Genomic DNA, 24,371 nt, shown 5'->3' on the forward strand with positions numbered 1-24,371 from the left:
GCGAGCGAGTGCCGCGGCAATCGCGGCACGCCGGCTCGACAGGCACGCGGAGCACCGCTTTCTGATTAGCCGCAATAATCGGCTGCTCGTTATCGCAATTACGTAGTCACGGGCAACAAGCCGCGAGAACCGTGCTAGATGGAGCACCGATTCCCGCGCCGTTTGTGCGGACAAATATCGTGCGCTGCCAGGCTTCGACGCGTTCCACCGCCTCCTTATGGATAATCCTCCACGTGTCGGCCCTCCTACGCTCATCGACTGTAAACGATCCGGCGCCGCGTGCAAGCAATCCCCGGAATTATAGCGAGAAGTCGCTCGAGCCGAGATTACAGCACCGTGAAGGTTTCATTAAACTGAAAAGAATCGTTTCGCAGCTGTCCGTCAGAGAAACTGATCGTTCTTCCGCCGGCTTTGTGTCGGAAAACTGAAAAATCCCGACCCACAGCCCGCAGCAACGTTTAACTCGATTTTCAGGGATCGCTCCGAGCCCATGGAAAAATCTGTTCCCGTTACAGGATTTTCATATTACTTAACTTGAAATAAAGCTGGATGTGTCTAGTTTATGACTCGGTATATGGAATTTAGAAGGAATTGTGAAATCGTTTTGGAAAATTGAAAAATCCCGACCCACAGCCCGCAGCAACGTTTAACTCGATTTTCAGGAATTGCTCCGAGCCCATGGAAAAATCTGTTCCCGTTACAGGATTTTCATATTACTTAACTTGAAATAAAGCTTGAAGTGTCTAGTTTATGACTCGGTATATGGAATTTAGAAGGAATTGTGAAATCGTTTCGGAAAATTGAAAAATCCCGACCCACTGTTCGGAGCAACGTTTAACTCGATTTTCAGGGATCGCTCCGAGCCCATGGAAAAATTTGTTACCGTGACAGGATTTTAATATTACTTAGCTGGAAATAAAGCTGGAAGTGTCTAGTTTACGACTGGGTATATGGAATTCAGGAACAATTGTGAAATCGTTTTGGAAAATTGAAAAATCCCGACCCACAGCCGGCAGCAACGTTTAACTCGATTTTCAGGGATTGCTTCGAGCCCATGGAAAAATCTGTTCCCATGACAGGATTTTCATATTACTTAGCTTGAAATAAAGCTTGAAGTGTCTAGTTTACGACTGGGTATATGGAATTCAGGAACAATTGTGAAATCGTTTTGGAAAATTGAAAAATCCCGACTCACAGCTCGCAGCAAGGTTTAACTCGATTTTAAGGGATCGCTTCGGGTCGATGTGAAAATGTGCTCTCGTGGGAGTTTTTCAATATAACTTAGCTTAAAGTACAGCTACAAGCGTCCATTTTAAAGTGGGGTACGTTAAATGAAATAATAATCACGACATCGTCTTGAAAAATTGAAAAACCCTGGCCAAACTACCGCGGCAACGTAACTCGATTCCAAGGGATGATCGTTTCGGGTCAATGTGAAGATATGCTCCTGCTGGAGTTTTTCTATAAAACTTAGCTTAAATTACAGCTGAAATTGTTCGCTTCGTGATAGTGTATTGTGAATTCAATGATAATCGTTAATTTGCTCGTAATATGTAAAAATACGCTGACCGGACACTCGAAGGAAAATTACAGGATAAGTGGACTTAAAAATTGACTTTAAATTGCCGCATTCCAGTGGTACTTATTTAATGTAAACTAGCTTTAATGAAAGCTTGGATCGTCTATTTTAAGACTGGGTACGTTAAATTAAAACAGGACAGCGTCGTCGTATCGGAAAAGTGAAATATCCCAACCGCCGCGCCGATCCGAACAAAAACAACGGAATTTTAAAGAAAAAACTTCGTGTCGCTTCAAACTTGTATTCCCGCGGGAATTCCTCGATGTTATCAATCTCGATTTAAAGCTGGAAGAGTCTACTTTAAGATAGGCTCGCCGCCGATTCCAGGAACTTTGAAATTATTCCGGAAAATCGAAACGTTCCGACCGTTGATTTCGGGGTGGAAAAGTAACACGATTTCAAAGGAAAATTTCAAGTCGATATCCTGTTCAGAATTTGTTCATATTAATTAATATTAAATTAAAGCTCGAAGAGCGCACTTTAAGACGGATGTCTCTATGCAAAAGTTATTTACTATTTCGATTATTAAATTAATAGCTTGACTGGAATTACGGTCCGTTGGCTCGAGTCACGTTGATTGAAATTGAAAACGTGTAAATAATTTCCAATTAATTTAGACTTGTATGACAATTGGATCTGATCTACTCTAAACAAAAAATCTAGACTATTGAAATATGTAATATATTATATATTAGTTATATTAAATGAAAAGGTCGTTGCTTTATATCTACTAATTTTTTAAGGAAAAGGGTGCATCGCCGCGTATTTCCGCTGCAGAGTTTTTTTTGAAAAATCGGGGAATAATTGACCGATAAATCGTGCTTGATTTTTTTTCGGGTTCTCGGTAGGCGTGGCCTGCCTCGTCTCGGCCCAGCATCGAGGTCGACGCTCCATGACTTAATACACGGGTCTGCGGAGCCCTGAATATTCCAATATTAAGGTCTTAATAAATGTTTTCACGGTCGCGCGGTAAGCCGCCACGTTTCTCCGCAAGCATCTCTTCTTCATTCGCGTCAGCTCCCGGGATCCGAGCTTCCTCGTGGAAGTTACGGGCCACGGGTATCATAGTTGCCCTGAAAAATTCGCAGGCGGCAGCCCCGGCCGGCCGACCGCGCGGCAAAATTTACGAGCGGGCGAAGAGGAGCGACGGGATCTCGAGTTCCCACCGTGGAGCTCGAAGGATCGTGGAACCTCTCCGGCCGGTTCTGGAGCGATCCACGAAACCTGGCATACCGCGAGACACCGAGTATTGATTTTCCTCTCTCTCTCTCTCTCTCTCTCTCTCTCTCTCGTCGTGTATCCTCGAACGAGATTTTTTCCTCTCTCTCTTTTTTGCATTTTTTCTCGCGCGTCGAACACACTCCGATCAGGCTTTTTGCAAGTATAGTTCGCGAATCCCTAAGCGGACACTCTGCATCTAAAACGATCTCAATCGACTGGGTGATCTTCCGCCGTCCTTTCTTCGCGCGTTGCCTGCAGCGTTCGTAAAAGTTAAACAGAATCTGAGGAACTTTATCATCTTCGGGGATACCGTCGCGCATGTATACGGTCTAGTTTGATTTAAATTATGATTATTCTAAGTGTACAGAAAATGAATATTTATATGAATTATAGATTTATATGAATAGTTGAAGAATTATTCGTTACAAACTTCAGATATCTCTTTCTGAGCCTCGACCGCTGTCCTACCTTTATAAAAATAAAAAGTAAAATGTGTCGAAGATGCTGCTTTTTGTACTCCGTATTAAAACTGACCGTGAACTGACAGTTGTAAACAAAATTACACGGAATTTGTTTCTAAAGCAACCTAGAGGTATTGACTACCAAATCTTAAAAGAAAAACATTCATTGACAAAGAACAACGAAACAAACATAACGCTATCCACTGGTGCAAACCGAAGTTACTTTCTTGTCAACGGAATATATTGAAAATCAACGTAAAAAAATATCAAGTATCGCCCACGAGATCCAATTCCGCCGAAGCGTGTTGTATAATCAGTTGCAACGGTTCGCGAAAGATCGTCTGTTTTCCTTAGCGAGAGACCCCCTTGACATGACTTCTCGGAAAGGTTAGGGGTCGAGGAAAGGCGCGGGGACTAGAGGGAAAATCGGAAGAGCCTTCGTACGTAACTAAACGCGAGGAAGTTGCTCCGCGAAAGGAGGGAAAGTCGGGGAAAGGACTGACGCGCGCGTGCCATAAGTCCGGGCGATAACGAACGCTGTGCAGAGGCGTAACCCAGTATCGATTTCGTCCGACCTTCGCGAACGACCGTCGAAATAGCTTGGTCGATCGGGAACTAAAAGGAATCTGTCGTACCGCCGCCGCCGCCGCCTGCCCGGAAAGAACACTGTCAATCGAATTTCGGAGGTCAGGATCGTTGCGTCGTGCTATTAAAAGGTCGCGCGCGCGCAAGGATCGATCCACCGACTTTCGTCTCGCACGTGGACGGATCTTCATCGACCATCGACTACACAGCGCCGATAATTTCCGCTGAATCTGGGATTCGTTTCAATATACAGGGTGTTCTAAAAAGTCACTAGGAGAAATGAAGAAAAATTGGGTTAGGAGAGGGTTTCTGAGGTAATTTCGAGCAACCTTTTCCTTTGCGAAAATTTTCTCCGAGGCGACGTTAACCTGTTATTAAGGATAAATGTTGACCAATGAGAATCGAGCTTCGCTGACGGAGGGTGGGGTTAAGGCGACGAGCGGACGAAGCTCGATTCCGCTGATTGGCTCGGCCGCCTTGTGTCAGTCGAGCTCGCTTCTTATTGGTTACTGTTTTTATTTTGTTAAGTTTTTTTAAGTTTTTATTTTTTGTTAATAACTCGTAAACAAAACCGTGGATTGCATTTGCGTCAAGGAAACAGTTGCTTGAAATTATCTCAGCTATTCTTGATTTTCAGATTGTTAGCCATTTTTAGGACACTTTGTATCTTGCAGAAATTGATATTTAAATGTCAAGCGACCGACAAGCAATCTTAACTTTTATGTGTTCAGTCAGAGTCTGTAAGGAAATTAACGTATAAAAAGTTCTCGATACTGGAAAACAACTTCAGCATTTTAATTGGCATTTCTCGAGCAATTTCTTAAGCAACTTTGGCATTTTAATTGATCTTCCTTAACACTTTGTCCACCGGCAGGTTTATAATAGTTGTTCCAAGAGTGTAGATCAACAGTTAAGAATTTCATTAAAAAAACTGCTCGGAGACCCGAACAATCTTGTCCATGATCCACCGAATCGTTTCGATCGAATTAGATCAAAATTAAAAACTCCTTCGATTTGATTAATTAAAAGAAAATTATCGAGCACCTCTTAGGAATAATTATAACAATCATTTAAATAATTAAAAAGTATATTGATAAGATTTCAATAAATATAATGTTAAGAATTTCAAGGTTTTCTAAGTTTCTTTTGTTTGACATTATTTTCTTACCAACCTAATACATTGCCGCGTATTTAGCATAAATTTATTCAAAAACCACAGCAATAAATTGATCAGCGCACAGATTCTAACAAATTGCAATACTAAATCTTGACAAAAGACCCACTTATCCAACAAGAAAACAACAACATTGCAATTTCCTCAATATATTATCTTCGCACAGATCGATACCCCTTTCCATTCTCTTTAAAAAATTACTACGGTACTCAATTTACCCCTTGCACTACGATTCCTCTCGCGCTGCCTTAATTAACACCTATTTGTCTTTAACCCTTTGCACTCCGAATTTAATTTCAATTTCGTTACCAGCAGCTTCTCCTTCCAACGCTTTTAAGTATTTTATTTGATATGTATTTTAACTAAAAAATAAGGCAATTTAAATGAATTTGCGATATAGTCGATTCAAAGATTACCAACCTAATAAATCCAATTTTGACGCTGTTACAAAACAATATACATCGGTTGGTCAATAGTTCTATATACATAGTTGAAAGGTTTAATTTCGCTTAAAAATGTATCAAAGGCACAGTGATTGGCTATCCCACGGCAGCCGAGTCTTTTCACGGCAACTGTTTTCTTTCGCGGTAACCGGGTTCCTTTTACAGTAACCGGGTCCCTTTCCCAGTAACTTACATGCGTCGACTAGAACCGAAAGCTGCGGTTTACAGTCGGGAATAGTCGGCTACGAAGAAATTCACTGTTCCACCGAATTCGAGAGAGAGAGAGAGAGAGAGAGAATGCAGATTGAACGGGGATCGAGTCTGAAGCCGATCGTCGGCGATACTCGCGACTCGATTTCGAAAACGGCGTCCGCATGGAAATCGCCGCGCTGCCTTTTCCGCCGTCGTCATCGTCGTCGTCGTCGTCGACGTCGCTCGCGAGCTCGTATGCAACTTCCGTATGCAGATAGCGCGGAGTTCGGTTGCTCGCGACGAACAACGGAAGCGAAAACAAAGGGGGTGCGGTAACCGACTTATATTTATAGGCAAAGTTAGCCGGCGAAACTTTCCGCGGCGCGGCCTGTCGCGACCTTTTGGGCGGCTGCCGATCAACCGGCGATCTCGAAACTCGCCGATCGAAATGGGACAACGATCCCATTAACCCCTCCGCTTGCGAGACCCCGAAACTTTCTGCCTGCCCTAACCGCTCGTCGGCGGAAAAAGCTGAAAATCCTTGCGATCCGCCGAACTCCCAGCGTTATTTATTCATTTGTTTATTTAGCCGGCGAGGACGAGTCGTCGACCCTTTTGCGGCCAACGGTGTATTTTGCGGTCGAATGGCGGCGCGATACATTTTTATATATCACGTTTTTCAACAGAATTTTAAGCCCTCGTTGCGCGTGCTTTAGGCAGACTTGTGGCAGAGATTTCTCGCTTCATATTTTATTCTCTTGTCGCCAATATTTAAACGTTCGAGTAGATGTAAGAAATACCATAAATATAAAGTAACTTAATTTTTATTTTGAAGAAATTAGTGCGATAGAAAATATTCCAATCATTGTAATTGTCAAGAAAATGGTACAACAAGGATTTAATGAGTTTGACGAGGTTTGATAAAGTTTCGGAAGAAATTGCAAGAATTTTAAAAAGGAACAAACGAGAGAGGAAATAAGAAATTAAATATTGTTGTTTAATAAAAATATTAGGAGAACTAGCTTTCTTAATATATCTTCAACGGTATATCGTTGTTCGGTACTAAAAGGGTTAAACGAGACGACGATGTGAGTTTGAAGACGAGGTGGACAGGTTGCTGTAACTGTTTAAAAATTGCAGACATTGCAACGTAATTTTCACTAGAAATAATTAGAAAATGGTAATTTTAGCTAGCAATGACTCAAATATATTTTAAATTTATTAGACAGTAAAATTTAATAAATTTCCATTGCTATTTTCGATTTGAAACGAGACGGTTTAAATGCAATTATACAAACTGTTTTCTTGCTTTATAAATATACCATATGTAGAATGTTTCATGAAACATACATCATTATTTAGAATTGCTTCAATTAATCGTCACTTATAAAATCGTTGCATGTAACTGGTTATTTATAAATCGTTGCTTGTAAAACGCTATCTACAAATCGCTACATACGAAACACTATGTATAAATCGCTACTTACGTTCTATATAAACCATTACTTATAAATCCGTCCAATAAATAAATAAATAAAAACCTCTGGGTCAAAATGACCCGACGTCCGCGGCGGATTCTTATCCGTGCCGACCTTGCACCGGACAGTGCACGGAAAATACGATCGGACATATTTGTCCGTTCTTCAAACGATGTATATTCCGTGCCCGAAATTATGGGGGGGACACATGGACGCGCTCTGGGAGTGCATCGGACAGCACATGTATCCGGGAACGGTAGCCGACGACGCGTAAACGCCGAAACGGTCGTTCCGCGACGGAAAGATTAATTCGGTTACGGTGGCGAGGGGCAGGGGGGAGGGGGGGAGGTCGTTTTCGAAGCAGCGGGAATAAATCGCGGGTCTCGCAGCCGGTCAGCGGGCCATCCCGGCATGCTCTGCTCGCTCGAACTGCCGTGGTAGAACATTCGCGATCGATTAGGTTATCGGTGTGTACGCGTGTATATGTGTGTGTGTGTGTGTGTCGCCGGCAGTCGGCCATTGAGACGGGAATCGACGAGATCGAGCGTACAAAGCGGGCCACGCTCGCCCGACCACGTCCTATCGCTTTCAAAGCGACAGAGAAATTTTCAAATTGCCTCATTACCAAAGGAAGTCGCATAAAGAGCCGGTCTCTGTAACACCGTGTATAGCGGATGAGGCCCTTTGGATGCGACTCCTTGACAAAAGCGCGGACGGACGGTCCGCTTTCACCGTTTCCAAGGGACACCACCCCCCGCGCGCGCGCAATCGCTGTTACATAATGCATTCTACGCGGACGGACGCGGTATCCGTGGATCGTTTAACGACAACGAACAGCTGATCGCCAAACTGTCCTGTGTCGCGTCGTTGTCTCCGGCGAAACTCTGCCAAGTATACGGAAAAACCAACCTCTGCCACCGTTTGTCGATTCGATGCGTCCCTGTCGCGAGCGATTCGAAATTAACCCTTTGCCTTGTAATGTTGAGCGAATTCGTGACACAGTGGTTTACAGAGGTGCAGAGGGGAAACTCTGGTCCTATTTTTATGAACAATTAATTGTGATCAATATTATTAATAATACCTGTTACAATAATTGATCAATATTATTATTAATATTATTTAGTATTATTATTTTATATTGATCAATATTAATATTTAGTTATATATAATATTAATATTGTATTAATATAATATTTTCATTCGATGTTAAAGTTTATATATACAAAATTGGTGTTCACTTTTAATCTAATATAATCACCAAAATAAAACTGACCAGCAATTTTTTATACACCGTGATGTATTAATAATTAACGGCAACTTCTGTTTCCATAATCACGATGAATTTCAATATCGAACGGGGCGAACTTTTAGCTAAATTATTGAATGAAACCAACTGTTGGATAAATTATCGAGCGAAACAAACTTTTAGATAAATTGTTCAACGGGACGAGCTTTTAGATAAATTGTTCAACGGGACGAGCCTTTGGATAATAAATTATCGAATGAGGCGAACTTTTCGATAAATTCGTTCGATGTAACGAACTTTTCGATAAATCGTGCTCGATGTAACGAACTTCTCGATAAATCGTGTTCGATTTTAACGACCGTTCGATAAATCCGTTCGATGGGACGAACTTTCGAATAAATGATTCGGCGAGCCGAACGTAGCCAGCAAACATTTTCGCTAAATTAAGCAGACGGATCGTCCTTTGTCCGGAAGATCGCCTCGATAATAACGAACGGGGACGATAATACAAATGGGTGGGTCTCGTGGCTCCTCGAACGTGGCCGATTTAAAGAAAGCCCGGGCAAAGGGCGCCGCGGCCTCGTCGCGTCACAAAGTCGGCCCTCGATTCCGCGGCGTCTATCTAAATACGAGATACAAAGGTAGTATCCGTCGGATATGAAATTCCGATGAAACATCGGCAATTTATGAGGTTCCCCCCTTCCCGGCAAATAATAAACCATTTAAATGGAAATGCGAAATGCGCCGGCGAATTCGGAATAAATTGCTCGAGAAGTCGTTCTCTCCGATTAGCAGCGGCCGGGGCGAATCGGGCCATCGCCGGGGCGCGCTTCTCTCCTCAAAGAGGAGTGAGAGAGAGGGAGAGAGGGGGTTTTCCATCTCGTCGGGAAGCCGTGCGAGAAACAGCCAATTAAAAATAAAACTCGGCCCCGCGGGTGTAATTCTCGCGCACGCTCGTCTTCGTCTCGGCGACGAGGATCTCGCTCTCTCCCGCTCGATCACTCGATAGTTTAAATTGCCACGCGAACTCGCGTTAATCGCGCCAATCAAAATTTGCCGGACGACGCTGTCCGGATCGAGCGGACACGTGTACGTCGCGCGCGAGAAAGGCTCCGCGATACGCTCGTCGAGCACGATTCCATTTCGCCTGCGATTTGCACAACGGGTGACTTGCGAAACTGGGTAACAGAGAGGGTGAATCTCGCTTTAGATAATTTAGGTAATTTATTATATTTTAATAATTTAATTGAACTGTCTTAATAATTTAATTATATCTTAATAATTGAACTATGTCTTAATAATTTAATTATATCTTAATCATTCAACTGTATCTTAATAATTTAATTACGTTTCAGAGATTTATTTATTCTTATTTGCCCAAACGAGTAATACAATACTACATTTTATTTAATCAATTAATGTTCTCCCGGCCTTACAGAGAATACCCGGGTAATATATGTAATATAATAATATAAGAATAATGTAATAATGTAATAAAATATAATAATATAATAATAATGTAATATATATAATATAACATAAAAGACGAGACAAGAGAATTATTTGTCCAAACGAGTAACACAATACTACATTAAATTCTCACGTTTATATTAAAACCAGAACTCGTCAATTATCTCGAGAGCACCTTTTCAATCTCGAAGGGGCGCTGACATCTTGAAAGTAGAATTTCTACTTGCTCGGTGAGCACGGTTAAACAACGTCCCTTCTCCACAATAGTAATACTTTTCTCTGTCGTTGTTGCTGTGTATTTAGAGACGTCAGGAAAATATTGTGGAAAAACCGCGTATCCCCTAAAGCAAACATTTCATGTTCAGCTCAAACATTTTTCTGCCCAGAGGAAAATTCGAATCCGAAAAGTTCACGGAGCAGATGATTATCACGTTGGGAAAGTTCAGCGTGGAAATTAAATGGCACGAGCAAAATAAAGGAGCGACGCGCGATTGTAATTCTCGGGATTTTTCGCAGGATGAGAAAGGGATGATTTCACCCACCCCACCTCACCCCATCCCCAAACCCCGAAAACCGCATTATGGCGCCGTACGAAAATAAAACAAAAATGAAGAGTAGATTTGCACTGCGGATGACCTACCGCGTTTGCACGGGTTCATAATTTTTGGAATTTCCGGGGTTCCCTGTCTTTCCTCGTTAGTTCAATTCATACGGTGACTCGTCTAATATTTGCTCGCTGGAAGCTGATACATCAATTCGTCCTTTTCCTCTATCAGCAATTTTTAATTTCCTTTCGAGATTTATTTGTTTAATTATTTACCGATCGACAGGCGCGAGATCTTGATACAAGGAGATTTTTAAGAGAAAGTAAATCTTTATTTAATTCCATTGAGCTAGGGAATAGATATTTGATATTCAATATTCAATAGTCAATATTCCATATTCCATATTCCATATTCCATATTCCATATTCCATATTCCATATACCATATTCCATATTCCATATTCCATATTCCATATTCCATATTCCATATTCCATATTCAATATTCAATATTCAATAGTCAATATTCAATATTCAATAGTCAATATTCAATATTCAATATTCAATATCCAATATTCAATATTCAATGCTCAATATTCAATATTCAATGCTCAATATTCAATACTCAATATTCAATATTCAAAACTCAATATTCGATGCTCAATATTCAATGCTCAGCATTCAATGCTCAATATTCAATATTTAATATTTAATATAGTAAATTTTAAATTGATTACTACGATATTTCACCGCAATATTTTGCTTCATGGAAGCGCATACGCATTGTCGTTGCATAAATTCGCGCACACACACACACAGGACAAAGGACGACCTAATTCGCAAGAATGAAAACACTTTATCTCCTATGAAGCGCGAAGTGCTAATTTTTCCGGAGAAACCCGAGGGTTCGCGGGGCTTGAGAAATTGGATTGAAAACGAGGGGAGCGGAACGTCTGGACCGTCGGAGGCTGTGCGACGGCCTCCCCGGATCTCTTAATTGCACGGCGATCCGTCAAAGGCGCAACGTGTCGGACACCCGGTAGATAGAAGCATCGCGGTCGTAACGAGCCGTGTTCGAGGCGAAAGAATAATTTGAAAATTGCATTCGGTCGTTAGTCCTCGTCGCGTCTCCTTTCTCATTTGCTTAATAGCACGAGCGCCGTCAAACGCCGGCAAACGGCCACACGGTTCCGCGACGGAGAAGTTCGCCGAGCGTGCCGTCGCCGACGCAATGGACTATCACGACCGTTTAGACGGTCCAAAATTATTTCTGTTATTTGTTACATTAAGTAAACGATTTTATTAAAATACACGAGACGACGCAAGGTACAGAACTGGTTTATCCATTAGCACATTTTATTGCAGTTTATGCAATAATCTTCGTCGTTCGACCGTGACAGGTTTAATGCTAATACATACTACTATGTAACGCGTTACGATACAGTTCCTATAAATGGTCCGCAGACGACCCGTAAACGGCCTACGAACGTCCTAAAAATCGTCTTTAAGTAGTTCATGAAACGTCCATAAAGCGTTCATAAAACGTGCATAAAACGTCCTCGAGGCGTTCACAAGATGTCTTTTGCACGTCTAAAGACCGCGTTTAAAGACATTTGTAAGATAAGACGTTTCTAGGATGTTCCTAGGACATGCGAGGCGATCTTAAAGACGTGCTTGTGGCATTTGAACCGCGACGTAAACCGACTTGGTCGGAGCAAGGTGCGACGGCATCGCGCAGGTCCGCGATTATTTATGTGAACATTGACTCCTGCCGTGACAGCAATTATTTCGCGGCGGTGTTGTTACACACACACACACACACACGAATCCGTTATTAATATCCTAGACGGCGTCGTTGGAGCGCTCTACGGAATTGCACTCGAGGATCGAACGCCGGCCGGCCGACACGTGGGAAACGGCACGCTCGAAAACACTTCGAATTACGCGAGGCGTTTGTTATCGAATGACTCTCCCTCTCTCTCTCTCTCGCCAACTTGTTGAGTACCCGCGATCAAATAACCTTTGGCGCCTCGTACTCCCCGGTTGCTCCGTTCGCACGCTGTGTATCGGTGTTACTTTTCCTGCTTGACCCTCTTTTCGGGGCACGTCCGCTGGCCGGGGCGGGATCAGCCTATTTTCCTACGCCGAAAATATCGGGAGGCTGGAAGAGAGCCGCGCGGCGGGGAAAACACGTACGGGGCGCACGGTTTCGAAAAATGCACGCGGTACGCGCGGCGGTCGCTTCGATAATAATCGTAGATTAAATTCGATAGTCATGGGTTCGTTCGGTATTGGGTACACGGTGATAACAGGTGCATGGAAATGGCGGTGCCGGTGCATAGAGATATGAAATATTTGGTAGAGTAGTTCTATCTTCTTGTTAATATCGATACCAGTCGTTGAAGGAAAATGTGTGCAGGTGTTGGGTACGATTGGAAATTCTGCAGTACATATAGAAATTAATAAATATTTGAACTTATATTATATATAATTATAACAGTCGTAATTATATGTATATATATTTATACGCATTTATAATTATGTTTAGATATATTTATACGCATTAGCAATTATATTTAGACATATTTAGACATTTAAACGTATTTATAATTATATTTACACACATCTATAATTATATTTAGTCACATTTATAACTATGACTAAACGTAATTATAACTGAGTTTAAACGTAATTATAACTATATTTAAATATATTTATAACTAAGTTTAAACATATTTAAATATATTTATAACTAAGTTTAAACATATTTAAATATATTTATAACTAAGTTTAAACATATTTATAACTATATTTAAACATAATTACAACTATATTTAAACATCTATAACTATATTTGAACATATCTATATTTAAACGCATTTGTAATCCATTTGAAATATTTATTTCAAAATACACGCATTAATATTTCGACTATCAAAGAATAGTATCAATTTATAATAGCATTGGCAGGGTTTCGATAACAGAGACTTAGTTAGAGGTTTATTTAGTTGACGTTAATTCGACCTAACGAATTTCGATATCGGCGCTGGGTATCGCGAGTGGAACATATCGTTAGATTAAATATCGATTAGAAAGTATCAATATTTGGCTTGGAAAATATTGATATTGGAACTGTCGATGCTGTGCCGCCGTCACTAATTCCTACGTGCTTTATGCCTGTTTTTCACGTTCCCCTTGTGAAATACTGTTCAATGGACGCCCGAAAATAATTCTAACCTCGTCCGAAGAAAGTCGACGTTCGATTCTCGTGTTTCTCTGGCGTAGTCTTGTTCTATGCACATTCTAACACAAGTTCTACCTTTGTTCCTGGACACATTTTCGACTTTCCCTCATGTTCATTCATTGAGACCTTTCTCCATGTACATTCTAAAACAGTTCTACCTTGTTCCAAGATGTCTTTCCGACTTTCTCTCATGTTTCTCTCATGAAGGCTTTTTCGATGTTAATTCCAACATAATTCTATCTTGTTCCAAAGTGTTTTGCTATAATTGCTGACGTTCTTCTCTTGATATCTTTTTCAATATACACTTTAAGATAATTCTATCTTGTTCCAAAGTGTTTTGCTATAATTCCTCACGTTCTTCTCTTTATATATTTATCAATATACAATCTAAAATAATTCTACCTTGTTCCAAAGCGTTTTGCTATATGTAATTCCTCACGTTCCCTCTCGACATTTTTTTAAAATAATTATACCTCGTTTCAAGGTGTTTTCTGATTATTTCCCATGTTTCTCCCTCTCCCCTTCTCATTTTTCAAAAAAATGTTCCCAGTCAGTTTCACCTCGCCCCAAAGCATTTTTCTATTGTCCCCGAGATCAAACGCAAGTCGAATTCAATTTTTCATCGGTTGCCGTCAGATTTTCATTCGCAAAACGATGAGATCGACTTAAAAATAAAATCGAACACAATCAGGAGAAGACTGAACTCCGGGTGGAAAATAAGTAGTGTCCATTATCGATTGAACTGTTAAACGTCGATAAAAATGTTCACCGTTTCGTTCTGTCTACGGCTATGGAACGGAGAACGATGCAACGGCAGTCGACTCGCTTCCCGCGAGTGCTCCATCGCAGATTTACCGCGAGATACAAATCGCTAACAAAACAAATAACCGTCTGGCATTGTTCGCAGAAGTGTAACGGAGAGAGAAAGAGAGAGGAGGAGAGGGAGAGAGAGAGAAAGAGTCTCGAGCGCTAACAAAACACGAAGCGGAGTCGCAAGGTCGGTGAAATATGGGTGTCGGCTTGCTATAGATCAACGGATTCTGGAAAATCGGTCGACGCAGTTTGGAGTTCGACGAGCAACGAACGAACGAGTCTTTTCCGTCGTCGACGATATAGTCGGCGTCGTTGTCGTCGACGAAGTCATCGTCATCGTACTTAAAGTCGCGCAATAGCCTGAGAACTCACTTTCTGTGACGAATATTGTTATAGTGTTTTTTCAGGATTCGAGGTTATAGTGACGGCAGGATATAATATAGTATAGTATAGTACAGTATAGCATATTACAGGTATAGTGTAATATAAGTATAGTATAGGTATTATACCAGTACTATATTCTATTACACTATCAACTATTACGTTATTATACACGTAGAATAGTGTAGTACAGCATATGTATAGTATAGTGTAGTATAGTATAGTATAGTATAGTACAGTATTATATAGGTACAATATAATATAATACAATATAGGTACAGCATAATATAGTACAGTATAGATATAGTATAAAACTGTCCTACATTATACTGTATTTATACTGTACTATATTATGCTATACCTATACTATATTATATTATGCTATACCTTATATTAATTCCAGGAATTTAATAACATAAAGTAGAAATTTTCACCTAGTTTTTAATGTGAAAATAAATCGTGAAAATGATGAACCAAAAACAAGATAAGATAAACAGAAATCATGTTATTTATATTTACTCTTTAATAATTAAAGCTAGTTGGATGCAATGTATCAATGTTCTTTCATTTTCGTGCTTTCTCTTCTCTTTTACATTACAGGTACTCATTTTGCCCATAAACTTCGCATAAAATTCGCAATCCAGTAATTATTATCGATGCAAAATTTGTTCACTAAATCAAATATTTGATTTTGATAAGCCACAGCTGAAATATAAACATTTCATTTTGATAAAATAAAATGTCAAATAACATAGATTATTTCAATAATCCAAAGATGAAACATGAAAATAAATTGTCTATATTTTGTTAACGCGAAGCTAAACATTAAAATAAATATCTCATTTCGATCATGTGAAACGTGAAACAACGTAAAATAAAATATTTTTCAATTTAATATCATAAATCACACGGTCAGTACAATCTCGATATAGCGCAATAATAATATTTTGCACTAAATAATTTAATAAAATGCAAACATTTCGTTCGACGATAACAAGTTAAATAGATAAAATATTCTCAGACAGAAACAGTTTCTTTCGAATAAAACACTATCGTGCTCTCAACAATTGTATGCAACAAATGAAATATGAATTTTCCTCTGTCAATCGGACTTACACCACTTTCATAATCGATGATTATGCAATTTACCGACCAATTTTCAATTGTACAAAACATGGGAATTTTTTGAGAAATTAAACACCGACTAGTTATACATAAAAAAATATCGTTAAATTAAACATGAATTACGTGATATCTCATTTCTTTCAAAAATGGACTTACGCCACTTTCGAAATAATCGGTCCATACCATTTCCCATAGAACCATTCACTCGACCGAATAAAACATATAATTTGCTAATAATCATCCCCTGGAAATATTTGAGAATAAAATATTTCTCCGTGAAAACACGCGTACGCATGATCTACGATAAAACACGTACACCCTGTCAGCCTTCTAGAATACTATGTTCCCTGATACCACAGCAAAGAGAATCGTCCGAAGCGAATAATATTTTGGACCTGGAAAGTTTAACGGGTTCTCGGTTTCCAGAAAAACAAACTTGTTCAATGCATTAGCCTTAAGAAATTGAATTTCGGGCACGGAACGTTGGTCGACCAGCGGCGGAGCGTCGGGTCGTCGGGTTGCAGAGAGCATGGCCTAGTATAGTGGCTCGGTCCGGGTCGGTCGATTTCACCGCGCGGAGAAGATTTATCGGGAGGATTGGCTGCTGCTCGCGGGAAATAATTGAATCGGAAACTGCTCGCGGCCTCCGCCTACGTATTTTTCCTTATCGAGTTAGTTTCATTTGTTCTGGAGAGCTCCGGTCTCCTGAATCGACGACGACGACGACGAGAAAGTCGCGACGGCGCGCCGCTCGGATCGAGCGGATCGCGCGCGGCGCTGAATCGAGCCGGGGGGGCCGAGACATCGGCAACGGGAGAAAGGGGAACGCGTTGCGGAAAGGAAAAATTGCCGGGTCGTCGGCTCCCCGGAAGATAGGAATTCTCGTTGGCCGACGTAACAATGCCGTTCGAAATATTCGTGTGCTCGATGGAAACGCGCGCTCGGCGGCGCTCCGCGGGTATCCACTTTCGCGCTGCGCGTTCGGTTTCGACGAGCGGTTCCGGAGAGAAGCTCGTTATTTGCGTGGAAAATTGCCCTCGATCGGTAGATCGAACCGATTCGTTGAAAAAAGAAAAAAAAGGAAGGGAAAAAAAAAACGGCTGCAGACGCGACAGCGAAGTGGGGAAATTGTCTGTCTCTCGGTCACTCGGCGCTCTCGTCGCCGATTGCGAATCGCGAATCGACGGTTTTCTTCCCAACAATTGAAATTGATCGGCGATTGAAGTTTTTTAGGCATCGTGCAATTGTTTTCGTAGGGGAATTTCATTGTTGAAGCGAAATAGTTGGCCGATCTTTTTCTTAATAATTACGGGCAGTAACTTGATTATTCAAAAAGATTTTCTAGTTAAACGACGGTCTGATTAAGCTTTGATTCATATAATTATAAAGTTTTGCGATTAAAAAGACTTCTTGATTTAATAATGATTTAAACAGCGTTCTACGAACATGGAAGAGTTTCATTGCTAAAACGATTCCTCGGTTTAACAATAGTTTGAACGTGTTTTGTTCAGAATTTTTCCAGTTTCACAATCGTTTAAACATATGCGTTTCGGAATTATCTCACTTTGACAATAGTTGAAATATTTCGTTTAGAATTGCTTCGGTTGAATAATAGTTGAAATTTTCGGCTGAAAAGTTATTTAATTTAACAGTGGTTTTAACATTTTCTCAGTTAAACAATACCTTAAACATTAGTCTCAGATTTTTTTCAGTTAAATAATACCTTAAAACATTCGTCTCAGAATTTTCCAAATTGAACAATAATTATAACCTCCGTCTCTGAATTTCTTCGATTAAATAAAACAGCGGAGACCATTGTTTCCGAAACTTCCCAGTCGATAATAGCATTCGGCTTTCAATCAGAGAGTAATGTCATTATCGCCGAAGAATAGCTTCGTTTTTCTAGCCTCTCGCCAGAGGAGGTAAAAGAGGCGCGCGGCGCTTTTGTCAATTTCCGAGACGCGAACAGAAACATTACAATGGCAAGTTCGTCCATTCGCGGTTCAGCGGGACTTGGCACCGGATCGGTCGGCGTTTCGAGATCCGCGGACCGACAAATCAGAGCACGTATCGAAGAGCCTCCCGAGACCCGGCACAAAAACCACGGACATTTATTATCATTTTATCGCTTTCATCGTTTTCAACGCGCGCGCGCCGGCCATTTTTATCGCCGCGGTAACCCGGTAAAGCGAGCGCCCTTCTTTCCACGGACGAACACCGGGGACATTAGTTTCAACTGGACCGCGGATTCTTCCGTTTTGTGAAAGTTGGCCGAACTGGAAACTACCGCGGGACCGCTCGCGAAAAATTGATCACCGGACTGGGCTGATTTGATGCGTTCGCGGCGAAAATCGGCCAGCGGAATTTGTAGCGGCGAGAGAATTCAAAGGTGTCGCGTTAATTTGAAATTATTTCGGAAAAGCGGAACCGTTTCTTAACCGATCTTTAACTATCTCTAAAACAAGCTTTACAAGTTCTAATAACTTTCAAAACAATTTAATCTCCGAGTATTTTAATACAAGTCTTTAATTACGATATTTAATTCTCGACCAATTCACGACAGCTTTTAGAACAATTCTCAGAAAAATGACACGGTTCTTGACAATTTTCAATCATATTCCTCATCGCAAATCTTTAGTTACTATAATCAACTTATAAACAATCTTTAAAGTTCTTAAAACAGTTTCTGATAATTATTAAAACAATTTTCAAGAATTTTCCTCGATACCTTTAATTACAACCAGACTGCAGACTAGAAGCATTCGATTCAACGCATAGTATAATTTGAATAATAACTATGCCTGCGACATATATCAATTATTATTTATAATACAACTCTTTGCTACAATGAGGATGGAGAGAGTAATAATTACACATTGTAATATCTCCAGCTAATTAAGGGAATAATTTTATCAGTGTTTCTAATATTTAGCTTTACGTTCATTGTTACACTTACTTTCATTTCACTTCTAGTAAACAAAAAATTGTATTACTCCGTATTTTAAAAATCATTAAACTTTTTATAAAAATTTAAAGAACAATGTTCAGAAGAACAATTTAAGAACAATTTGAAGAACAATTTAAAGAACTGTTCATAATTTAGTCTTTTTTGTTCGAAAATGAAGTGACATTCGAACATTACATAAGAATTAAATTTTTTACATGAAATGTTATAAATATATATGTTAGCAGTCGCGCGAGGACAAATGAAATACAAGAGAAACTGCACAAACTGTACCATCCACCATATAAAATCGCGAGATCGTTTCACCGTGAGACGACACTCCGGTTTCGTCGTTGATCTTGGAGAGTCGTATCAGCGCTCCCGAGCAAATAGAAAACGGATATTTAACGGTTAGTCGGTTGACTCGCTCGGAAGTCGCGTCGGCGAGTGGAAGGGAGAGTCGCCGTCGCCGCCGACAGAGAGGCATCACGGGGGCAGATTAAAGGAGCCGACGTGTACAGATCGAAGATTATCGCGGCGGAGACTGTTCGTCTCGGGACATCTCCCGAGCGGAAGCTTATTTAACTGCGTCTCGAGGCTTATAGGGTCGCCGGGGCGCAATTCCGTGATCGAAACTCGTTAAATGCATAGCGAGGCAACGGGGCTCCGATCGGGGATCGATCGGTATCGGAGGCGACGCGAACGGAATTGCCTTTTTAAACGGCTGGGATTACAAAAGATTCCAACAAAATTACTCGCCCGGCGCGACTTTGCTCTTTTTCCTCTCTCTCTCTCTCTCTCTTGCTCTCTTTCTCCGTCGTTCACCTTTTCTTTTTTCATCAGGACACCGAGAGACGAGCGAGCGCGCGCGCGTCGTCGCCCTACGCGAGCCGAGCCGCCGGCAAACGAAACTTTAATAATCGAGATGCCGGGCATTAAAAGAACGACGAAACTTTTTCCCAGCGCGCAGCAATTTCCTCTATTTGCTCTCGGATCGATGGCCGGCCCCCCTCTCCGCCGACCCGCGCCGCGGGATTAACAATACGTACGGATACGTCTTCGGCTCGATACGGTGTCCGTAAATAAACACGGCACAAGTGCAGCCCGCGGTTCATCCTGTCACGGCTTTCATTAACAACTTCAAAACCCGCGCGCCCTCCCGGAGGAATTCGTCGTCGGCCGTTAATCCGCCTCACGAATTCTCAAGCCGCGCCTGTCCCGTGGAAATTGCACCCTTCTGTCTCCCTAACCCCCTCTCACACACACACATGTGCACTCCCTGTTTCTCCAACGCTGTTGCACGAGCTCGATCTTTTCTTCGACGTTCGCGCGATTAGATTTTTAACCCTTTCGTTACACGGGTTAAGTCCGCCGTAGCGCCACTCCTGAACGGGACCTCCCGCCGAAATTGTGCACATTGCGCGTGGATAGCGTATTTGGGAAGAAAAGGGATTTTTCTTTAAAACAATATACTTATAATTTCTGCATAAGGTATAAAGTTATTTAATAGGTAAAAAAAGTCTCATTAACAATGGAAAAAAGTGAAGAAGTAATATATAATATGCAGTAATAAAATAAAACATAGTATGCATAATAGAAAACATAATAGCAAAAATTTACCGGCATGTCGGATATATCCGGCGTTCGTCCCCAGAGGGCGATCTTGTGGATGTAGGATATATCCGGCGTTCGGCTCCGCGAGTTGTTATGCGGATGACGGATATATCCGTCGTTCGGAGCGAAAGGGTTAAGAGCGAGTTTTGACAACCGTTTCGGTAGGGACGATGATGTGCTGTTGATGTGCAGATACGCGATGTTGAACAGACGGGGCAACGCTAATAAACGCTGGCCTAGATTGATACTTTGCTAGTGTCACGTGACTGCGAATCGAACAAATAAATGTATGAAGAACCGGTTGACGTCCTCTCTCTTTCTCTCTTTGTTACTACGGTCAGAGAGAGAAAGAGAGAGACTATAGTGTAGGGATTATTCTCAGGAGGAATTATATCCCACGTAACTCTCACGTAACGTGAATAATATGGTATATTACGGTGATAATATATTAACACTCTGACGTCCGGTGGCTCCACGTTAGTACCATGCGAAAACTATCGGGTAAGTGCCGGTGGCTCCACGTTGGTGACATGCAACAACTAAACAGAATTAATATTGCGTGTTCTGTTCAAGTAACAGGAAATTACAGACGTAGCAACTTTGTGTTTTCATGAAAAAAACCCGCGCCCTTCGACAATGGCAAACGGAAAAAAGACACAATTATAGATATTGTGGACATTTTGTCCACAAGAAATGAGGTTATGTACGTCGGTTCCATCGGCGCGACACGAAAAAATCTAGATTAGACGTGCGGACGGCATAGTGTTAATATTATGATTTTAATAATAGCAATGATAGAGGTAATGTTAGAAATACTGATTAGAGTGGTAGTATTGAATTTACTGATAAGAGTGGTAGTATTGAAAATACTGATGAGAGTGATGGTATTAAAAATACTGATAAGAGTGTTAGCATTGAAAATACTGATAAGAGTGATAATATTAGTGATAGCAATATACTGATAACATTAATGATACTAATAAAAGTGTTAATATTATCAGTAGTAATAATAGAGTAGTTTCCTAATTTCCTGAATACAAAATATATAGATAAAGAAAAGTTTCCTATGTAAATTTTCTTTCGTTTTATATTTTTAATTGAGGAGTATACCATCCTATTGAGAAACTACCTATTATTAATGATAAGTAGTAATGATAAGTAAACGTGATAGAAAAATATAGGCCCTTAATTTAAAGCTTTTCTACTGTAATTCATAATAGTATTATTAATAATAGTAATAGTAATGCAATAACAAGAATACAATTACAATAAATTTAAAAATACAAATATAACTGACGCAATGTAAAATTAAAAAGGGGATAAAGATAATTAAATAAAGTAGAAAAATATGAAGTAAATAATACGGTCTAACAATGATAATATTTATTTGATCAATCGGAGAAATATCCTGCATCACAATAATATAACAATATATCACACACCTATCATATTAAATAGAAATCGGGAAAGAAAACGAAGCAATGTATACGATAAATACATGCAACAGAACATAAATGAAATAACGAAGATAATTGAATAATATCTGAATAACAAAAACCCGTGTGAGAAAAAGAATAAATAGAATCGAAACAAATATTATTCAACGTCGTAGCTAAACGACATTAATAATACCGTTCCGACAAATAGACTATTAAATCGAAGCGTTCTCACACTAATTAAAAACGCGGAGAGACATGAAAACAGACGGAATCACAAACGGACCGAATTCTCTCGCCGCACTCCGCGCGAGGAACGGTGCAAGTGACACCGCCCGGTCGGCGGATCCGGGGAAAAAGGAAAATACCCGGAGCATCCGGCTCAAAGAAGACAATGTAATAATAACAACGACGGCGATAAAAATAAAGGAGACGGAGAGTCTCGAGACCGAAGAAGACGGGAAGCAGGAGCGCGAAGCGGAACCAAAGGGTGGCGAGTCGGAACGCGGCGCTGCGGGGAACGGAAGCGGAGGCCGGGGGGTCGATCCAGATGGGAATGGGACAGAACTCGGAACCGAAGGAACCAGCCGTACCGTGACAACGGAACGGAAAGGCTTTCGATCTCCGGTGCCGCGCGGCGGCCCTGCGAGGCGAAACGGAACGTTGCGGAGACGCGGAGCGAGCCGCGCGGGACCGACCCGAGCGCCCCGCCGTTCCACACAGAGACCGGTACCGGAAAACAGACACACCGGGTTTTCCGCGTCGCCCCGGGGTGGAGGTGTCGTCGCTCGCCCACATACCTCGTATCGTTTTATGGCCGCAATTGAAACGGAAACCGAGGTGAAGCGTTCCGAAGCCGTGTATCGCCGCCAGGCTTTGGCTCATTTAAATACGCGGCCCGGATGCGGCGTCGGGAAACGCGGCAGGTGTCGATCGGCCGGGGTGGTAGCCGCGAGGAAGAAAAGGATACGCGGAAGTAGCAGCGAGAACCGTTTAGTCGGTTAAGCGATCCGAAGCTGCCAAGTTTCGCGTGTTGGTTGTGTGCTCCTCTTTGACGCTGCGAGACGTTTATTCGAAGAAAGTAGTTCCTCGAATTGTTTGAACGGATCATTTGTTCCCGGTGAGAATCCTTCGAACTATATTTATTCGGAGAATGAGATTGTTCGAGTGATTTTTTCGTACGAATTGTATTTCTCATGGAAAAGGTGTAGTCGAATTAGTTAGTTGAAGAGAGAATAGTTTGAATAATTTAGTCGAATTATTTACTCGTGAAAAGAATCGTTCGAGTAATTCATTCGAGACGAGAATTAATCGAATAATTTATAGGAATGATTTAGTTCGAATATAGGATTATTTGAATAACTCTTTCTCGAATGATTCAATCGAGCAAACGAATTATTTGAATAACTCGTTCGAATGACTCAATCGAGCAAAAGAATTATTCGAATGACTCATTCTCGAATGATTCAATCGAGCAAACGAATTATTTGAATAATTCGTTCGAATGATTCAGTCGAGCAAAAGAATTATTTGAATAACTCGTTCGAATGAGTCATTCGAGCAAAAGAATTAGTCGAATGATTCAATCGAGCAAAAGAATTATTCGAATGATTCAATCGAGCAAAAGAATTATTCGAATGACTCGTTCTCGAATGATTCGCTTGAGTAAACGAATAACTCGTAGAAATAATTGATTCGAGCAAAGAATTGTTGAATTGATTCATTCGAACTAACTATTATTAGAACAAATAGACAGAATAGTCCCTAACAAATATCAAGTAAATGAATTATATAAATAATTATACAGAATTATGTTAAATGAAAAGAATTCATCACGATAATGATCGTACAGAATAAATACCCACAACGCTCAGCTCCTGTCAGCAGTGAATTTGATGAACGATGCTTCACGTTAAGAAAATTCCCTGCTTCGTTTTCTAACAGACTCCGTTCGCCGTTGCGTCGAAAGGAAGATTTTGAATAATTAATTACTCGAGAAGAGATACCATACGAAGCAACGATTACTTAACCGGCGATTTTCGTCTTCTATAGTTGCTGGTTTTCTCTCGAATTTTCTCCCACCTGTTGCCGCCTGCATAATACATTCGATAGCACGCAGTGTGCGAAACAGATTTGAAATGGGAGTTCTCATCGGCGATGATATTGCGGGAAGTTCGAAAGACGGACAACTGGTGTCAGTTATCGATGCGGGATAATGAAATACCGTGCTGGGAGATATACATATACAGTCAGTTCCATAAGTATTGCTTATAAGAGATATTTGTTGAAATCAAGGGACGTATGTATGATTTTGCAATGAACTTTTCATTATGAATGTATAATACATGTATAAAGTTTATGTATACCAAATTATAACAAAATTTATTAACTAATAACAAAAATATATTGATTTTACTCCTCGT

General features: G+C 40.8%; 1 protein-coding gene across 1 annotated transcript in view; it reads right to left on the reverse strand.

Moving 5' to 3' along the window:
- Gaba-b-r2 (gamma-aminobutyric acid type B receptor subunit 2) overlaps positions 1–24,371 on the reverse strand; it is a 182,484-nt gene that overhangs the window by 35,253 nt on the left and 122,860 nt on the right. The window lies entirely within an intron of this gene.

The sequence above is a fragment of the Augochlora pura genome, chromosome 6 (genome assembly GCF_028453695.1).
Source record: "Augochlora pura isolate Apur16 chromosome 6, APUR_v2.2.1, whole genome shotgun sequence".
Classification (NCBI taxonomy): Eukaryota; Metazoa; Arthropoda; class Insecta; order Hymenoptera; family Halictidae; genus Augochlora; species Augochlora pura.